The sequence below is a fragment of the Diorhabda sublineata genome, chromosome 7 (assembly GCF_026230105.1).
Source record: "Diorhabda sublineata isolate icDioSubl1.1 chromosome 7, icDioSubl1.1, whole genome shotgun sequence".
NCBI classification, from domain to species: domain Eukaryota; kingdom Metazoa; phylum Arthropoda; class Insecta; order Coleoptera; family Chrysomelidae; genus Diorhabda; species Diorhabda sublineata.
Genome location: NC_079480.1, coordinates 31756090 through 31774115, shown reverse-complemented (window position 1 = coordinate 31774115; position 18026 = coordinate 31756090). Strand labels below are relative to the sequence as shown.

The 18026-nt window shown below is 30.8% G+C and overlaps 1 protein-coding gene across 1 annotated transcript in view; it reads left to right on the top strand.

Annotated features, from left to right (window-relative positions):
* LOC130446641 (uncharacterized) overlaps positions 1-18026 on the top strand; it is a 117086-nt gene that overhangs the window by 12763 nt on the left and 86297 nt on the right. Inside the window, exon 2 of the mRNA XM_056783009.1 lies at positions 13730-13808. The gene's annotated coding sequence lies outside the window, so the exon portion shown is untranslated. The remainder of the gene's footprint in view (positions 1-13729; positions 13809-18026) is intronic.

Below are 18026 nucleotides of genomic sequence, written 5' to 3'. Positions count from 1 at the left end.
ATGAAACGCAATTAATATTTGCAATAGTTTCTTGGGCTATAATAATATTTAAATCCACCGTCTGCTTTTACGTTCGAAACAATGCTGAAGACGAAATAAGGACACTAAACATAACCAAGTTGGTTAACGCTTAAGGCCTATTAAACGTTTATAGGGACCGTTATTGCTAATTTATGTGGCAATTGTATAATAATAGGATAATAATTCTCCATTTTGAAACGGAGTTTATATCAAACATTATTATGAACATTGCCTTAAAAACGAAACATTTAGTCATTTATTTGGAAATTGTAATGTTTAATTTCGAACAGCCTGAAAATATTATATTCAAACTTCAAGTAATAGTAATGAAATTATAAAATTCTACAGGGTGAAAAATAAATATCATATTCATAACGTAAACATTAAACATGTACATAAAATTAGAAATGCCCATAACATGGGTATTGTTCTCGAATGGTTTTCAATTGAATTACCTCAACTCTCAGCCCCTAAACCAAAGGTTCTTAAGCTTTTTTTCCTCGTAAACTCCAACTCGTAAACTACAGAAACAATAAATAATAAACGATATCCACTTATTAAATTAAATCAGTAAAGATCTTAGTGTATAGTATATGTTATATAATATAATTGTGATGTTTCCAGGTAAAACAAATAAGTGAAAGTGCTGCTAAAAGTTTTGTCTGAGACAAGAATGGAAAAGCCCTTTTCAGCTCGTGCAAGTTTGAATGTTTATGATGACCTTATTAATTATAATATTATGATTTGAAATAAAATTAGTAGAAAACTTCTTAATCTGCAGATGTCAAATTTTTTTTTATTCATATGAATCTATAAACACCACTTGATTATGTAACCTTATAACCTTGTAACCTTATTCTAGATTAATAAATGCTAGTGAATATAAACTCGTGGCTGGAAATAACGCACCACCCTGTATTTCATTATCAAAACCTAAAATGTTAATCATTTCGGTTTCTTTTTGTTTCCATCACAAAAAGTTGAAGTATCTTAAATGTTAGCAATAAAATGTAGCAAAATTTCTTAGCAGCAAATAACTGCTTTTGTGGTTTTCTAAAATTTTAATTCTAAACATATTTTGATGTTTCTTTCATACTATTGTTGTACCGATTTGTGGACAGCAGTAATTTAAGTCAATCAAAGTGTGTTAAAGTCGAGACTAGTTCAACAAAAAATGAATAGAGTTAGGCAGTTAAGTGAACGCGAAGCTGAAAGAAGAGTCGAGATAGTTGGACAGATTGATGCAAAGATTTCGAGAGACCGGTTCACATTTTAGGAGGCCTGGACAAGGACGTCCTATATGTTTTTCTTAAACAGTTGAATTAAGCGCGTTAAAAATAATATTTCCATTTGATCTAACACATTTTAGGTTTCTGGTTCCAATCTGAGAACAATTTTTTCAGTAATGCCTAAATTTGTGAAGTTATAGAGCCTCAAATTAGATTAAAAGTGGACCTGAACATTGTTATGAATGATACGAACGATACAGGATTCTATAATTAAGCTGGGAATAACTATCTATTACCAAAAATTTCCTCTGGATATCCTCTTTCCAATACTATCGTAATTATTCCAAACGTTGTCAGTGAAATTGCTTCTACGCTGTATCTGTTTTTGTAGTTTGTGTGTTCCGTATTCCACTCGCGTATATTTTGAATGAAGTTACTATTAGGTGTTTAATTTAAACCGTGCCAGAAACGAGCAGCATTTCAATATTAATTGTGTCATTGTCCGATGGTAATAAATCACAGATGTGGAAATAAACAAATATTTTTATATACATTTTAGTCCAGAAACAAAGATTTTAACCTGACACCAAAACCAATGGAAATGTTTTTTGATCTATGAGCAGATTTTTAACATCAAGAAAAAAATTATTCTGCACCCTAGCGGCTATGGAAACCCGGAGAATTGGTATTTTGTCAAAAAAAAAACTAGAAAGTGCTGGAAATTTCAAGTTAGTTAAGTGATGTGATAAGTGAATTCTTATAAGCTAGTGTAGTGTATAGTGTTTAATTAAATTAAAAACGTAAGAAACAGTGTCTATTAATTCATCCCATGAATAGAGATCGTATAAATAAATAACAGAAACACTACAACTACTTCTTTTTGGTTGAAGAATAAATTGACTGATTATTTGATTATTTCATATTTCTAACGTTCCGGTTAATTATTTGGTGAGAAAAATGTATGAATACAAAAGGCTGAATATAACTATTACCTCTTATTTAATATTTTTAGTTAATTTTAGTTAATTCTAAGGAATATTGATGTTTTTTTTTTAACTTTCTGAACCTTTTATTAATGAATGTAGCGTTGTTCATTGTTGTATTCCTAATAAAAAGTTGATTATAACCATAATAAGGTTTATAATTTTGAATTCCGGATCCCGCTGTTACAAAGTCAATCCAGCAAAAATCCCGGGGGATTGGAAACAGTGCGGGATTGCAATCCTTATCTATGGCCCTATGGTAAATACGCCAATGGAATAACGAAAGGATCAATAAAAAATCTCTCGATGATAAAACAAGATGCACAAGGAGGAATGAGAACAAAATTCATTGATTAATTGGTTTGTTTTTCGTAGTTTGGAATACATATTTCAAAACTTGGAGACAAAAAGACTTTATTCAATTTAAGAATGTTGTATTTGGATATTCATATGAGAAGTGCTCTACCAATTGGTATCTTAGAGTATTATTTTGCAAAAAACAATTTGTCAGAAAAATATCAAAATATAATCGATTCAAATCCAAATATGTATCGTATGTCAACAAAAATTAGAGTGGAATTTTAAACATAGAGTTAAAAATTTTTCAAACACGGTTGAAGATGATATGATTATCGAATTTGCACATCTCAAGAAACAACTGTAAAGATTTTCGCTTATCTTCGACGACTAGACATCTAAAAAAACCACCATTATTTTAACGTAAATGTTCATCACGAAGAATCTCATTTCAATTTTGGTTTGATTCGAATACTGTTTAGCATTATATTGAATTAGTTACAGAACGCTTGGCGAGTTTTGGTCTTGAATTTGAAACCAATATTACAACTGACGCTGGAAGTGACATGGTAAAAGTTGGTAAGCCTGTATCTTGTTATCAACAACTTTGCTCTGCTTAAGTGAAGTCCATTTTTGTACAAAAAAAGATCGAAGAAGATATACAAGTCGATGACTGTTGTGGATATTCATGATGAAGAAAATGTGGGAAAAATAAATGATGAGCTTGGTTTGACAATAACTATAGATAGACAAGCTGAAGTGATTCCTGACTACAATGATATTATTAGAAAAGTTTGAAAATTGGTTAAGATTTTTTGAAGGTCGCCAACTGAAGATTATATGTGAAAGAAGACTGCTGCACTCGCTGGAACAGGTTTTACAGTCTCAAAGTATGTATTGAGAAAGCCGTTTTCGACATAGCATCTGAGATGAAATTTATGGATAAAGAATGGTACAAAATCAAAAATATTGACAGTCTACAGCCATTTAAATTGGGTGTTGAAGTACTATGCAGAAGAGAGGTTACTGTAGATACAGCATTTTGATTTATTTTGGAGAAGTTGGAAAAGCAAGATACAGTTTTAAGAATTTCCCGTGGCGCTACGTATAAGAATAAAAAAAAAGAAGCAGTGAAATTAATGCTATGTTGATTCTTACAGGATCCAATTAAGTATGACCAAGAATGAAAAACGCCTGATCCTACAATTGTAATATCAAAAAGGAATAAGCTACGGCAAGAAATGGAAAATATTTTATGCAGTCAATAACGACGACGCTGAGAACATAGAACTTGTAGATGACATAGACTTAGATGCAGAAAATAGCCATTAATCTCTGGAAAATAATTAACTTTACATGAGGAATGCAGCTAAAACAAGGCAATGAAGATTACACTAAACAGACAGAAATTACAAAATAGAAAAACTTTGATAGAATATTGAATGAAAGAAAAATTTTAAACATTTTATTGCGAATCATGTTATCAAGTCTATGAAGTTTGTATACCCACTGAATATCGTTTTATTATAATAGGTTAATGATCGTATACGGAAAACCTTATTAGTCTTTATTTTTACGATGAATGGGGTATGTTTGTTAATCAACCTATAGTGAACACGTTCTATTTTCGTAATTGCATTCAAACCGGAAATTTATTATTATCCTTCAAACATATTTCCGATATTTCGAGGGCCTTTGAGTTTACTCTCTTGGGTATATGAGAAAATTGAGGAGATATATGAAATATCACGGAATTGGAATATGGCAAAAGATGCGGGAATAATATTTTGAAAATTACGCAGTGGGAAAATCAATTTCATTGAGAGGAAATGGCGAATGTTTTAGCATAACTATATAAATACTATCACCTTTAAACGCGAACAAGAACTGAAAATAATTCCTGTTTGGTAATAATCCGTATGGTTAACATCAAAATTGCCACCCGCAAAGAGAAATCAGCACACTCAATCATTTTATCTTGGACCTACAGAAGTGATAAAACTTATAGAAAAATTTGGAAAATTTCCATCTCTTTTACCATAATAATATCTGGAGACAAAACTTAAGCATTGTAAGAAGATTAAGAATCGGCCACTCAAGACTCACCCATGGTCATCAATGTCTTCTACATCCAATTACATACTTTGAAATTAATCGCTGATTCTGAAGATTATATATCGTAATACGGATCTGGACAAGTTGTTTACTATTTAGGTCGCAGTGGGGCGTCTTTTACCCCCTTTTGTAAAGATGAGATTTGATTAAAGGCATTATGATCAGCCTCAAAGCATAATTTCAAGTTAATCCGAGTCCGTCAAGTTAATATATGTGTATTAGAAATGGATTTTTCGATGATTTTTCATCGTAAAAAGTCTCGAAAACGTTTTTAGGTCTTATTACTTTTCCCAATTATTAACTGAGAATACCTTAAATACAGACAATAATTTGAATTACACTAAATTAATTAGTTAATTTGGTTTTCGTTTGCATACTATAATATTGTCACTTGCGAATATCCTACAAAAATTCTATCGAACTTGTTAATACAATATTCTGTTAAACTGGATTTTATTATAATTTAAGTTCTACCGGAAGTCGACTGTAACTTTGTTATTTTGAGTAGAACACCCTGTATATTAATACATTTTTGTGCTCTACGTAAAATTTTAGTATACTTTTGTCTAAAAACTTTTTTCGATAAATGCATACTTTTTGAGTTATTAATTTTTTTGTAAAAAATTTGACCGTTGCAAACCCTTAAAAATATGAAAATAGTTTCTATTCGTTTGGTTTTATCAAGGTAAGACATATTTAAATCTATGATGGAAAATTTTTCATTTTATACGGGATGTGTATAAAAAGTGTTCAAAGTTTAATTTCATAAATATCAAATTTCTTCATTTTTCTAAGTAGAACCACCCGGTTTTTTCCATTTTAATGCTTTGTAATAAATGACAGTTATTTAACTGTCATCAGTCAATTGTTGATAGTTTCGAAAATCGTTGAAATGGCTTGTTCTCAATTTAATAACGAATAAATAAAATTGGTCCACACCTGCATCTCTAAAAATTTAATATCTAGATATTGGTAAGGTTTAGGTTTGCATGAATTTGTCTTATTTTTTACCCCTGAATGAATAAAATAGAAAAAACCAGGCGGTTCTATTAAAAAAAATTAAGAAATTTGATATTTATGAAGTTAAACTTTGAACACCTTTTATACACACCCTGTATAGAATAAAAAATTTTTTCAACATAGATTCAAATACGTTTGATTTTGCTTAGAGAAATCTAATAGAAATCATTATCATATCTTTAAGGGTATCCTCGTAAGAAAATCATTTATAAGGGTCTGCAACGGTAAAATTTTTTACAAAAAAATTAATAACTCAAAAAGTATGCACTTTTCGAAAAAGGTTTCTAATCGATAGTATACTAAAATATAATAAAAATGTCTTAATATACTAGGTGCTCTATTCAAAATAACAAATTTACAAGCGATTTCCGATTAGAACTGGAAGTCGGTCATCTTTGAAAATATTTTAGTTAAAAAGATCCCATCCAAAAACCCAAAAGTAGAAATTTTCATGATTCTACCATAAGTACCATAAGTCGTCATGGGACATGAAATAATACGGGAATTCACAGAGAACTGCCTCTTTATGCATTTGGAGTATTCCCTCAAAATTCCAGGACATTTATCTATACAGTCAGGGCCGGATTAAGCTAGGGGCTTGGGGGGGCTATAGCCCCGGGCCCCAGGTCCAAGAGGGCCCCATCATTTGGAAATCTTCTGTATTTTTTTGATGTGTTGATACCACAAATCTAACGTATTGATATTATTTTGTGAATTTTTCCGGGTTTTCGAATTCCTTAAGGGGGCCCCGTCATTATTTTAGCCCCGGGCCTTATAAATTCTTAATCCGGCCCTGTATACAGTTCAATAAATAAAATAACTTAAAAAATCTATGTGGGGTATGAGAGTAGCCCAAACAGAATTTTTGTCATAAACAATTAACGAAAAAAGGTAGATAGTTACCATATTTTGAAAAGGTATGTAACAGAGTGAGCTACATCTTACTGGACAAAAAACCACTAAAATGTTCACTTGGGGTACGTTTGTACCCCTCTCATGTGTGCTAAGATGATTTCTATTGTTTATAGAACGTAGTACCTTATATGATATGTGATTTTGTTCTCAGCACTTCATTGAAGATGTGGAGAACGTTGTTTATACGTTAGACCTAAATTTCCTACAAGGATTAAAGTATCTTGTATCGGGTGGGCAACTGAGAAGGACAATCAATTTTCTATCTTTCCTAGAGACGGGATCACCTTTTTTGAATCACCCTGTATGTATTGATTTATCCAAATTATGCAGCTTCGTTTTGTAGCATTTGCTAAACATATTTGAATAAATAATTAGTACACAGGATTCAGTTATTTATTATAAAATACTACCTTGTATGTCTAAATACGAAGGACGTGGTTGTTTCATCGATCAACTTATGATTTTATCATATTCTTTTAAACTTTTAAAATAATAAAAACCTTTCTCGGATCTCGTTACAATTTTTGTGTCTTGTAAAAGAAAAGAATTAAATATACACCTAAAACTCAAATAGATCGTATGTATTCGGTGTCTCCTACTCCACAGGGAACGAACACTAACAGATGCTACTGAAGGGTTGAATTATTTCGATGAATTGACACTAAACCGGACATTTTGCAAGGACTAGCAACGGGAGATGAACACAATACTTGAATAGATAGTGTAGAATGCTTTTAGTTTCATTTGTGTTCGATTTCCTAACAAGGTAGGAAGATCACGTTTTCCACAATTGGATCCATCAAAGAGGACAGACCATACAGGATATTAACTTTCAAATGAGTTTCAAATATTTTTCTGTCGTATGTATGATCAGGATTGAGACTTTAGCGGGAGTCTCTAAAAGCTTATGACATAGTTTGAGTGTCAATGATTTAGGATGAAAATAAGTTGTTCAGAATAATTTTATTTGTTTCGTTTTTTAAATATCGAAACTACAGTATTAATGTGATTATAACTTTAAATTTTAACGCATTCTACGAGGGCTGCTACTCAAGTTTTGAGATGGACAAAAGAAAACAAATATTTATAATTGGACATCTCACCAAAGCATTCGACAGAGTAAGGCTAAGCGATGTAGTAGACATCTTAAAGGAGAAATACGTTCCGAAAACCATAATAGACTTCATAAGACATTTGAACTATAACACATCCATGGGGAGATTGTTTAATCCCATAACTGTTCAACCTGATAATGGACGAAATGTGAAGTGGAGGACATAGTCAGATGGGGACAAAAATGTAGAAGAGTTTGGAACGAACACGTGGACATGATGACCAGAGAAAGATTAGCAAAGATCGCACGAGACGGTGAACCAGGGACACGACGACCTTTAGAAAGACCTTCAAACCCATAGATGGATTCATGGACATTAACATCTCAAGGATGACCAGTTGGAAACTACATGCTTTAAGCCTACAATACGTTTAAGAAGAAGAAGGATATGGCTTCATGGTTTTTAAAATATTCTTCATTAACATCAATACACTTTCGCATGCATTTGAACTATAAATCGAAGCATTTTCTCCATTACGATTGAGGTATCTCCAAAACATATAATTCGATCACTTTTTGTGTAAAAAAAACATTGAATTTGACATTTATTTTTGATCTGGTGACATAAGAAGAAATTATTGGATGTCAAACGAGGAATGTACAGCGGACGTATCAATTCGATGTTCTGACTGATCAGAATCAGTTTTGTTCGAAATGGTGTGTGATAATTCGCGTTGTGGTGGCGTCTTTCTTCTTCCTGCTGTGTATAGGCATCATTGCCTGTTTTTCTTCACGTCATTGCCTCTGCTCAGTCACCTGGGAGGTTGTCACTCTATCTTTTCTTAGGTCTTCCAATGCTTCTCTGTCCTGCTGGTGATTTGTCCCTTGATCTTTTCACAATTCGTCGTGGTGTCGTTTTCAGAAATTGGTTTTTCTGATTTTTTAGAACACTTCTGACAAATAAATGCTGATGTACCATTCAAAATTGATTGTTCTACGTTGCTCTGATAGAACTGTGGCGACCTGTCCAGTTATTCCGAGAAAACAAGCGACTATTTCCTTCGAAGTATCTGATAGAACTGTGGCGACATGTCATTCCGAAAAAACAGGCGACTATTTCCTTCAAAGTACTTCGAGCGCGAACAAACCAAAAACAACGCGTTGGATTTGGCTCGTCTTGAAAGATCCAGATAATCGATCATTACACAGCTTAGGGTTCGTATGCATAGACACAGGTCACATTCAAAGTTGTTTAGTTTCGGGTTGTGCATAGATTCAGCCTCTCATGAGGATCCTCTTTTAAAATACCGCGATTCAATTTTTTGAGCGTTCGTTCGTTAAATCTCGTGTGATTGCTTAAAAAATCCAGTAGAATTTGATAACCTATTAACTTGTTACCAAAAGTTGCTGCCTAAACATTACCTTCAAATGAGTGTTGGTGATGTGGATTCTCATCAAACCATACCATCGCTTAAGAGTGGCCTCGTCCGTCAAAAAAATACATTTTAAAAAATTTGGATTGAGGACTGTCTTGAGCTCTTGGACTCGTAATGATAAGGATGTAGTTGTTGCACTTTTAGTCCTCACACTATTAAGCGAGTGATCCCCAAAAATTTTTCAGTTTTCCATCTAGAAACCGTATCACCTTTTTAAGAAACACGCTGTATATAAAAAATTGAATCGCTTACTAGAAATGAATAATTGATATTGATGTAATTAACTATTAGAAAATTAGTACCAATTCGTAGCCGCGCCGGAATATTTCTAATTAAAAATATATCATTAAAATATGGAAAAAAACTTGAATATACGATTGGAAACTATGCAATTAAAACTTTTTTTCTAGTACTCTCAACTGAATATTGATATAAAATGAGAGTTTCTCTAATTAGTGAGTTGAAAAGCTCTGGATATTTGAAATAAAAACCGGTAAGCTTTTTAATTTTATAACATAATAGAAATAAGCACAAATATAAAATCAAACAATACCAAACAATAGGGAAATTGTCCTTATTATGAAGCAATTATTTTTCTAGCATTATTTAATGAGGATCTCAAAGCTACGGTATTCTAGCTAGAGTTATTTGGCTCGATCTTTAAATAATTTCCCATTAATTCCATCTCAAACCAAAAGAATCACCCGTTTTTTATGTCTAATTTGGATAATAGTTAGAAATAATTGAGATAACACGATTTATTGAAAAACTGGACTAAAACATTGAAGATAATCTTCAGCGTTCTCTTATAATGATAATTAGGTTCATCACTACAGATTTATATGATAAATAATAATGAAGAGAAAAAATTTATGCATAAGAAGTAATTTTTGATATTTGAATTTGACGTGAATAATGGATAATCCACAGTTATTTCATTTATTAGATGATGAGTCAAATAAAATGTGGATGCAAAAATTCAAATTGCATATTTCCTTTCTGGCAAAGGTTATTGATGACAAAAAAAATTTAAATCAAAATTTTAGCCGTTTATCTTAGAAAAAACGTTTTGTTACTTAATTGATTATAGATTAATCCTTTTCATGAAAATGCTGTATATCATTTTGTCGGGATAATTATTTTATTTCAATGCAGTTTTTGGTTTTTTAAAAACTTTTTGTGACGTAAGATCAATTTTAAATATCTTCAGGACCAAATTTAATTTATTCGTATACCATACTGTTTTTATGTTATCAAGAAAATTGATTGTATTCAATTGTAAATTTGTAATGATAAGAATTGAATTTTTTATTCATGTTTTCAATTTAATTTTTAAGTACGTCAGTAATGCAATCATCAATTTATTGAAAAAAGAATTGAATCTTCATATTAACTTTGCTTAAGACAGTTTCCTCAAGAAATTCAATTACTAATTATGCTATTTGTTTGTATGTTTAATTTTCAAATTTGAAAAATGTTGTTGTAAGTTTAAGCTCTATAGCTTTTATAAATATATTTCGAAATAAATATTAAAATTCTTTAATGTTCTTCTATGAAAGAAATTTTTTTATATAAATAAATTACATCTTGCAAAATAAATACAAATCCGTCAAGAATTTTCATATCTTTAATTTTTTCATGAAAGTGTTTTATTTATTTATTTATTATCCATTTATGAAATCTTCAAAATATTTTTTAACTGTGGAGTTTTGGCAAACCATATATTTTAGGGGGTATGATACTAATTTGTTGACATCCGATCGCGAAATAAAAAGATTCTTCCCAAAATCGAATGATTTCTCATATTAATTTGTAGGGTCCTGGCTCATTTGTTTATAAGTTATCTTGTAATTCAATAATTTCATCGTTTTATCATTATAATCTTCTGATTTAATAACAACAGTTTTATTAGATTCATCGGCTTACAAAAATTCTGTTTCTGATTTCTGTTTTAATGGATAAATTTTTTGGTTTTAGTTATATTTTGAAGATTAATATTGTTCCGTTGTTTTTTAAATTTATTTTCCAAATTAGGTATTAGAAGGATGAGATCTTATTTTATTATTATTATTATTTTTCGATCTATTTTGATTACATTTTACTGTTTTTAACAACTGGTTGTTGTTTTTATATTAGGTCATCAATTTTTTTAATGTTTTTTGCTTTGCATTTTTTCAAAATGTTCTAGTTCTTTCCTGACATATTTCTTCAAAATTTTTAAAATGTTTTATTGATAATTAGTGATTGGTTTAATTCTTTTAATTTTTGTATACATCAATTTATTTTCTAATTTCCTAATTAGAGCTGCGAATTCGGTTATAGATAGTTGAATGATTTGAAACATAAGCTTTTATAAAACGTGATTCTGATATTCATGTTGAAAGCTAGTATTTGTAAAGATAATTTTAAATTTGGAGAAGTAGGTATCAAAATATCTTTCTTGTATCTTGGTAGAAAAATGAAATATATAAACAGATGGAAGATCTTGAGGAAACTGTGTTGAGAAAACTTGTAAACGTGTAAATATCCCATTCTGTAGATGATTGAATCACTGTTGTACCAAAAAATCCTCAATTTACAATCGAAATCGAACAAAATAATGAAGTCAATTTTCTTAATGTCGTTCGTATCATCCTATGTCACAAAAAAAATAAATGATAATAAGTTTAGCTGATAGAGATATCCAGATCCCGAATTTTGATACTTAGCTATTCAAATAGCAAAAACTGCATTTAAAGCAAATAATTATCAGAAAAAAATGATAAACAACTCATTCAAGAAAAGGATAAACAGACACTATAATCAATTCAAAAACAAAACTGAACCTAAACATCAAAATATGAAACATTTTTCTTCGCCATACATACAAGGACTTTCCCAACATCTATCAAATTAATCCAATAAATATGATAAAATACATTATTCAAATATTTCACTTAACTAAAATTTAAATCACCCAAAAACAAAAGAATTATTATTATATATCAAGTACCTTGTACTGATTGTGATGTTGTCTACATAGGGCAGACATCTCAGTATTTACAAAATAGATTGAAAGGTCATCGATACGATAAAAAAATAATAAATTCACTGCATTAACCAAGACGAAATGTCAAAAAAACATACATTTGATTATAAAGATTCACAAATTTTTTAAACGGAATCAAATACACGGAAAAGAGAATTTTTAGAAATAGTTTACAAACACATAAATGAGAAAGCTATCAATGGTGAAAAAAACCTTAATAATTCGAGTGAAATTAATAATTCTATTTTGTAAATTTTGATACAACTACGAATAGTTTGACCGCCTATGGAAGCTAGGGACAAATCAGATTTTTATTTATATATTTATTTTTTTATTTTATTATATAAAAGCAATTTCAGGTAGCTTCGACTAACTAGTAGAAAATAAACAATCATTTTCACGGTGAAATCCTCCAATGTAAAGTTAGGTTTGAGTTAAATTCTTTTTTATATGCCAATAATTCGAAATTGTTTAATTTCTTTATCAGGACTACAAAAATTAATACAGTTTAGTTGTTAAACTTTCTAGTAATAGAGTTGTGCATATGGAAACCACCAATTATGGTTTTGATTTATTTTTTTAAGATTTCATGAGTACTTCATTTTTCTTAATTCGTTTCAAGATCAACTAATTTGTCTTATCGGTTTTGTTCAAGTAATTTTTAAATTTGTTTTTAAGAAACATTTTTGTAAACATTACCAATACCATCTGTTGTTTTCAGAGCGAAAGAATATTTTTAAAGGAGTTTAGTATAATGATTCAATTTTTGAATTCGAATGTTTATTGTTTGGTTGGAGTTTGTTTTTTAATGAAATCATTGTGTAATTATCAGCAACTCAACCCCTGCTTGGACCGTGTGGGAGAAAAATAATTTGTCACCTTTCCTTTCACCCCTATTTCCCCAAACACGACTTTGCTTAGGTGGTTTTATTTTAAAATGTGAATTTTAAAGAAGATGCTTTATTTGATATTGTGAGATGACGAAAATGGTTCTTATATTGTATTGAGTAAATATTTAATTGAAAAGTTTCAACTCACAACAATCAACTAGTATAGTATCTTGGAAGTTTCAGATTAGCCATTGTGTTTATTAATAGGGGTTAAATTTTGGACTTTATCTACTGACTAAGTGTGTTTTCCTTTATATCGATCCTGGGAAAGTTCAAATGAGTCTATATCGACTACTTTGGATATTCGTGGTCTCGACAAATTCAATCGAATGAAACAGCGAAAGCTTTTAGCATGCAAATGTCCTTGGAGAAAACCAAATCTTTGACAGTATCCAGAGAACCGAGAAGATATAAATTCGCAATATACGATCAAATTGTAGAACAACTGATGTCATTCAAATATGTAGGAGCGAACATAACAAGTAGTAGAAATCTAAAGAATAAACTGAAAGCTTAAAAAACAAAGGCGTCTAAGTCCTAGCGTACGATGAAGAAGACCTTAGCGATCGACTGCAATAGCCACACCTCGTATATATGTAGTCTTCATATACCATTTTTTAGCTACTTTTTCATAGAAGTAATGTGTTTAACTGTCTGTTAATGCATCGAACTTTGATACCTATCGTTAATTAGGAGTGTCAGATCTACAGTTTTGAACCAAAAATAATTTTTTATTTCTAGGTGGAATCATTTCAACTCTAATATACTTCGAATTGATGTTGACATGTCGAATGATAGGAATTAGCTTCAAGTAATTTTGGTAAGTGAATCGTTAACAATCCGGAAGGCTCAGTACTATTTATTGAATAAGATACATTCAATTTCCAAATAATATATTGACAAGTTGTGTATACTGAAAAAAAATCTTATGAATCAATAATCATTTTAATCATTAGTATAATAAATCAAATTAACAATGGTAACAAAATTTCAATCACGAATTTTTCGAAAAAACTCCGTGATTTGTGCTTAGAATGTTTTATTTCTATCGATTTCTATAGTTTGTTTTAATAAAAAAATGCGCGTCCCTGACGATTCAAAGCAGTGTTTGCCATGCTTACACGTAATAAATCAGATTTTTTGAGTTTCCATGTGACAATACATGAAACATGGATCCATCACTTAAGTCCAGAATGAAAACTATCATCATCTGAGTAGACTGCAGCCGGTGAACCACGTCCAAAGCGTTCAAAGACACAACAGTAAGCTGGGAAGAACTATCTTCAAAAGGGACACGCATCGATTCACAAAATGATGACAACTATAGTTAAATTAAACGAATTACACTTCGAATTGCTTCCTTATCCACCGTATTGTCTAGATCAGGTTCCCAGTGACTACTGGTTATTCGCTGATGTCAAAAAATGCTCGCCGTTAAGGGCACTCTGGAATCAAAACGATTATAATTTGAGTCAATGCACGAGTTTTTCGAAAAAACTCCTATAGTTTGTTGAGTGGTATTCAGCCCTAATGTAATAACACATATCGGCATAGGAATGGCTTTCTTAGGTACGGAAATCAGATAAAAACCGTTGTTCACTGGACTAAATACAAATTACTCACCCTGAGTTGAAGAAGTTGTAGCTGTGATTAAGAGAAATCACATCTCACTGTCTTCACAACAATAATAACGTCTCGCATAACATGTATTTGTCTTTGGTATTAGAGTAAATGAAGTGTTTCTAAGCTGCTGACATCGAAGTTCCCTCGCACATCAAAATCGATTTGTTGCGTATCGAGGAAAATGTTGAATGTTTACTTGACTTTTCAGATACTTGAGAATATTAAAACATCAAAGAGATTTGGGATATAAGCAATTTCCTACCCTGCTATATTCGTACGAAATTGAAATATATTTCAATACCATAAATCGATTCTGAATTTTCTAAATTTAGTTGCAAATCAAAATAAGAATAGGCAATTACCTCCTCATCGTTCCAATTAAATCTACGACGAGTGATTATAGAATAACAGTGTTTCAAAGAGAAAAATGTATGCTTCTAATTGTCCTCAGACCTGGTTTATGTAAAACAAAAATGGCCTCAATTACCACAGTTTTAAAGTATAGTTTATCATGTCTTATTTTCAAAACAATGGATTCAAATCAATGAAAGTCATATTTGACACATTCACAGCATTGATGCCATATCTCAATACTCAATTAACAACTCTCGTATGGAACTTTATGATCCGAATGGATCTAAACTACTTCAAAATAATTTGAAACGGAATAAAATACTGAAACAATCTAAATTGTTCCAAAATTATATAGAACGAAATAGATAACTTGTAGAACGATCCGAGGAATCTGAAGAATAGAATTTGAAACAGAGTAAAAATCTTGTGAAACGATGATAAAGAACGAAATTAAATGCTTGTGAAACGATCCAGAAGGATCTAGATTGTTTTAAAGTGATACGGAACGGAATAAAATGTTTGGAAAATAATCCATAAGGATCTAAAATGTTCCACCATGATGATATGAAGTTGTTCCAAAATCATATAGACCTGAAAAAATTTATTGTAAAATGATACAAAACGTTGTTGAGTGTCCTGAAATGATATCGAAAACGACCCACAAGAAACTGAAGTGTTCCAAAATTATATTGACTGGAATAAAATGCTAGGAAAACGATCCCGAAGGATCTAATCTGTTTCATAATGATATGGATTGGAATAAAACGACCCACAAGAAACTTAAGTGTTCCAAAATGATATAAACTGAAATAAATTGCTAGGAAAGCAATCCCAAAGGATCTGAAACTGTTTCATAATGATAAGTAATGGAATAAAACGACCCACAAGAAACTTAAGTGCTCCAAAATGATATAAACTGAAATAAATTGCAAGGAAAGCGATCCCAGAGGATATAAACTGTTTCATAATGATAAGTAATGAAATAAAACGACCCACAAGAATCTGAAGTGTTCTAAAATGATATAGACTGAAATAAAATGCAAGGAAAGCGATCCCAGAGGATCTAAACTGTTTAATAATGATAAGTAATGGAATAAAACGACCCACAAGAAACTTAAGTGTTCCAAAATGATATAAACTGAAATAAAATGCTCGGATAGCGACCCCAAAGGATCTAAACTGTTTCATAATGATAAGTAATGAAATAAAACGAACCACAAGAAACTTAAGTAGACCAAAATGATATAAACTGAAATAAATTGCAAGGAAAGCGATCCCAAAGGATCTAAACTGTTTCATAATGATAAGTAATGGAATAAAACGACCCACAAGAAACTGAAGTGTTCCAAAATTATATTGACTGGAATAAAATGCTAGGAAAATGATCCCGAAGGATCTAATCTGTTTCATAATGATATGGATTTGAATAAAACGACCCACAAGAAACTTAAGTGTTCCAAAATGATATAAACTAAAATAAATTGCTTGGAAAGCGATCCCAAAGGATCTGAAACTGTTTCATAATGATAAGTAAGGGAATAAAACGACCCACAAGAAACTTAAGTGCTCCAAAATGATATAAACTGAAATAAATTGCAAGGAAAGCGATCCCAAAGGATCTAAACTGTTTCATAATGATAAGTAATGAAATAAAACGAACCACAAGAAACTTAAGTAGACCAAAATGATATAAACTGAAATAAAATGCTCGGATAGCGACTCCAAAGGATCTGAAACTGTTTCATAATGATAAGTAATGGAATAAAACGACCCACAAGAATCTGAAGTGTTCCAAAATGATATAAATTGAAATAAAATGCTCGGATAGCGACTCCAAAGGATCTAAACTGTTTCATAATGATAAGTAATAGAATAAAACGACCCACAAGAATCTGAAGTGTTCCAAAATGATGTAAACTAATATAAATGGATATTGAGAGAAACATAGACAATAAGTTCATTGTAGAGTAGATTTCACATTTTTATGTACTTACATTGAAGTGTTCCTAGTTTCCTACAGACTCAAAATGACGCTTAACAATTTGTAGTTTCATGCACAAGAAACATTATAGTCTTTGAGTCTTGGATGTCTACTAAGATGAACGGCCAGTTCATTACTGGAAATTAAATTATACAGAAAATATCCATCATCATGAAGTAACATTCCATTCATAAGAAGATAGTCCTTTTTGCGAGATTTCCATTCTAGTTTTTGATTACATATATTCATGCTCGAAAACTATTTGGTGTAATGTATTTTAATATAATTTCTGATGGCCTTTTTGACACAACGACTTTTTAATCTCAGCTACTACCTACGTCCTTTTTGACAGACATTTTTCATGACAAATCTTTCTATTCAAGAGAGGATACTAGGAAAGCATTTTTTACCAGATCGTGTTTTATATCATTTATATATAAGAGATGTTTTTTTTTTTCGAGACTTTTATTGATAGATGATTTTGCGATTTCCTGTAACGTGATCCGCTATAAATTATATTATTTTCTAGGGTCGACAGAAAGTTTTGGACTTCATCATCAAAACTCGCACAGAATTCAATTAGCGTTTTAGTATATTAGTTTTGTAGGCAATTAAGGTAACCATAGGAACTTTAAAGCTGTTTTTATAATCCACACTTTGTTTTGCATACGAAATACTAACCAGTTAAATGTAAAGGCTTCATGTTACCGAGTGATTTTATTGAAAATTCATATCCTGAATAATAAAAGGAGCTTATAAGGTTGCACGTTTTTGATTTTTCAAATGCGAGTGGAAAGTGTGTCAGTAGAAATTACTACCTTGATATAATGCGTGAATATAGAAAAATATTTTCAAATATCAATTTTGAAATTCAATTCAGATTACAACATCGGCATTACATTTTTTAATTCTTAGTGTTTTTATATATTTTTCCAAAAAAATTTCAAATCAGTTTCAATTATTAGTGAATATATTATATTGGCCTTACTTCTTTTGCAAGAGATATACTTTCGGGTTCTGGGGATTCATATTTTGCGGTGATTTACTCTGCTTTGAGTTTTATAGTCCCACATCTCCTTC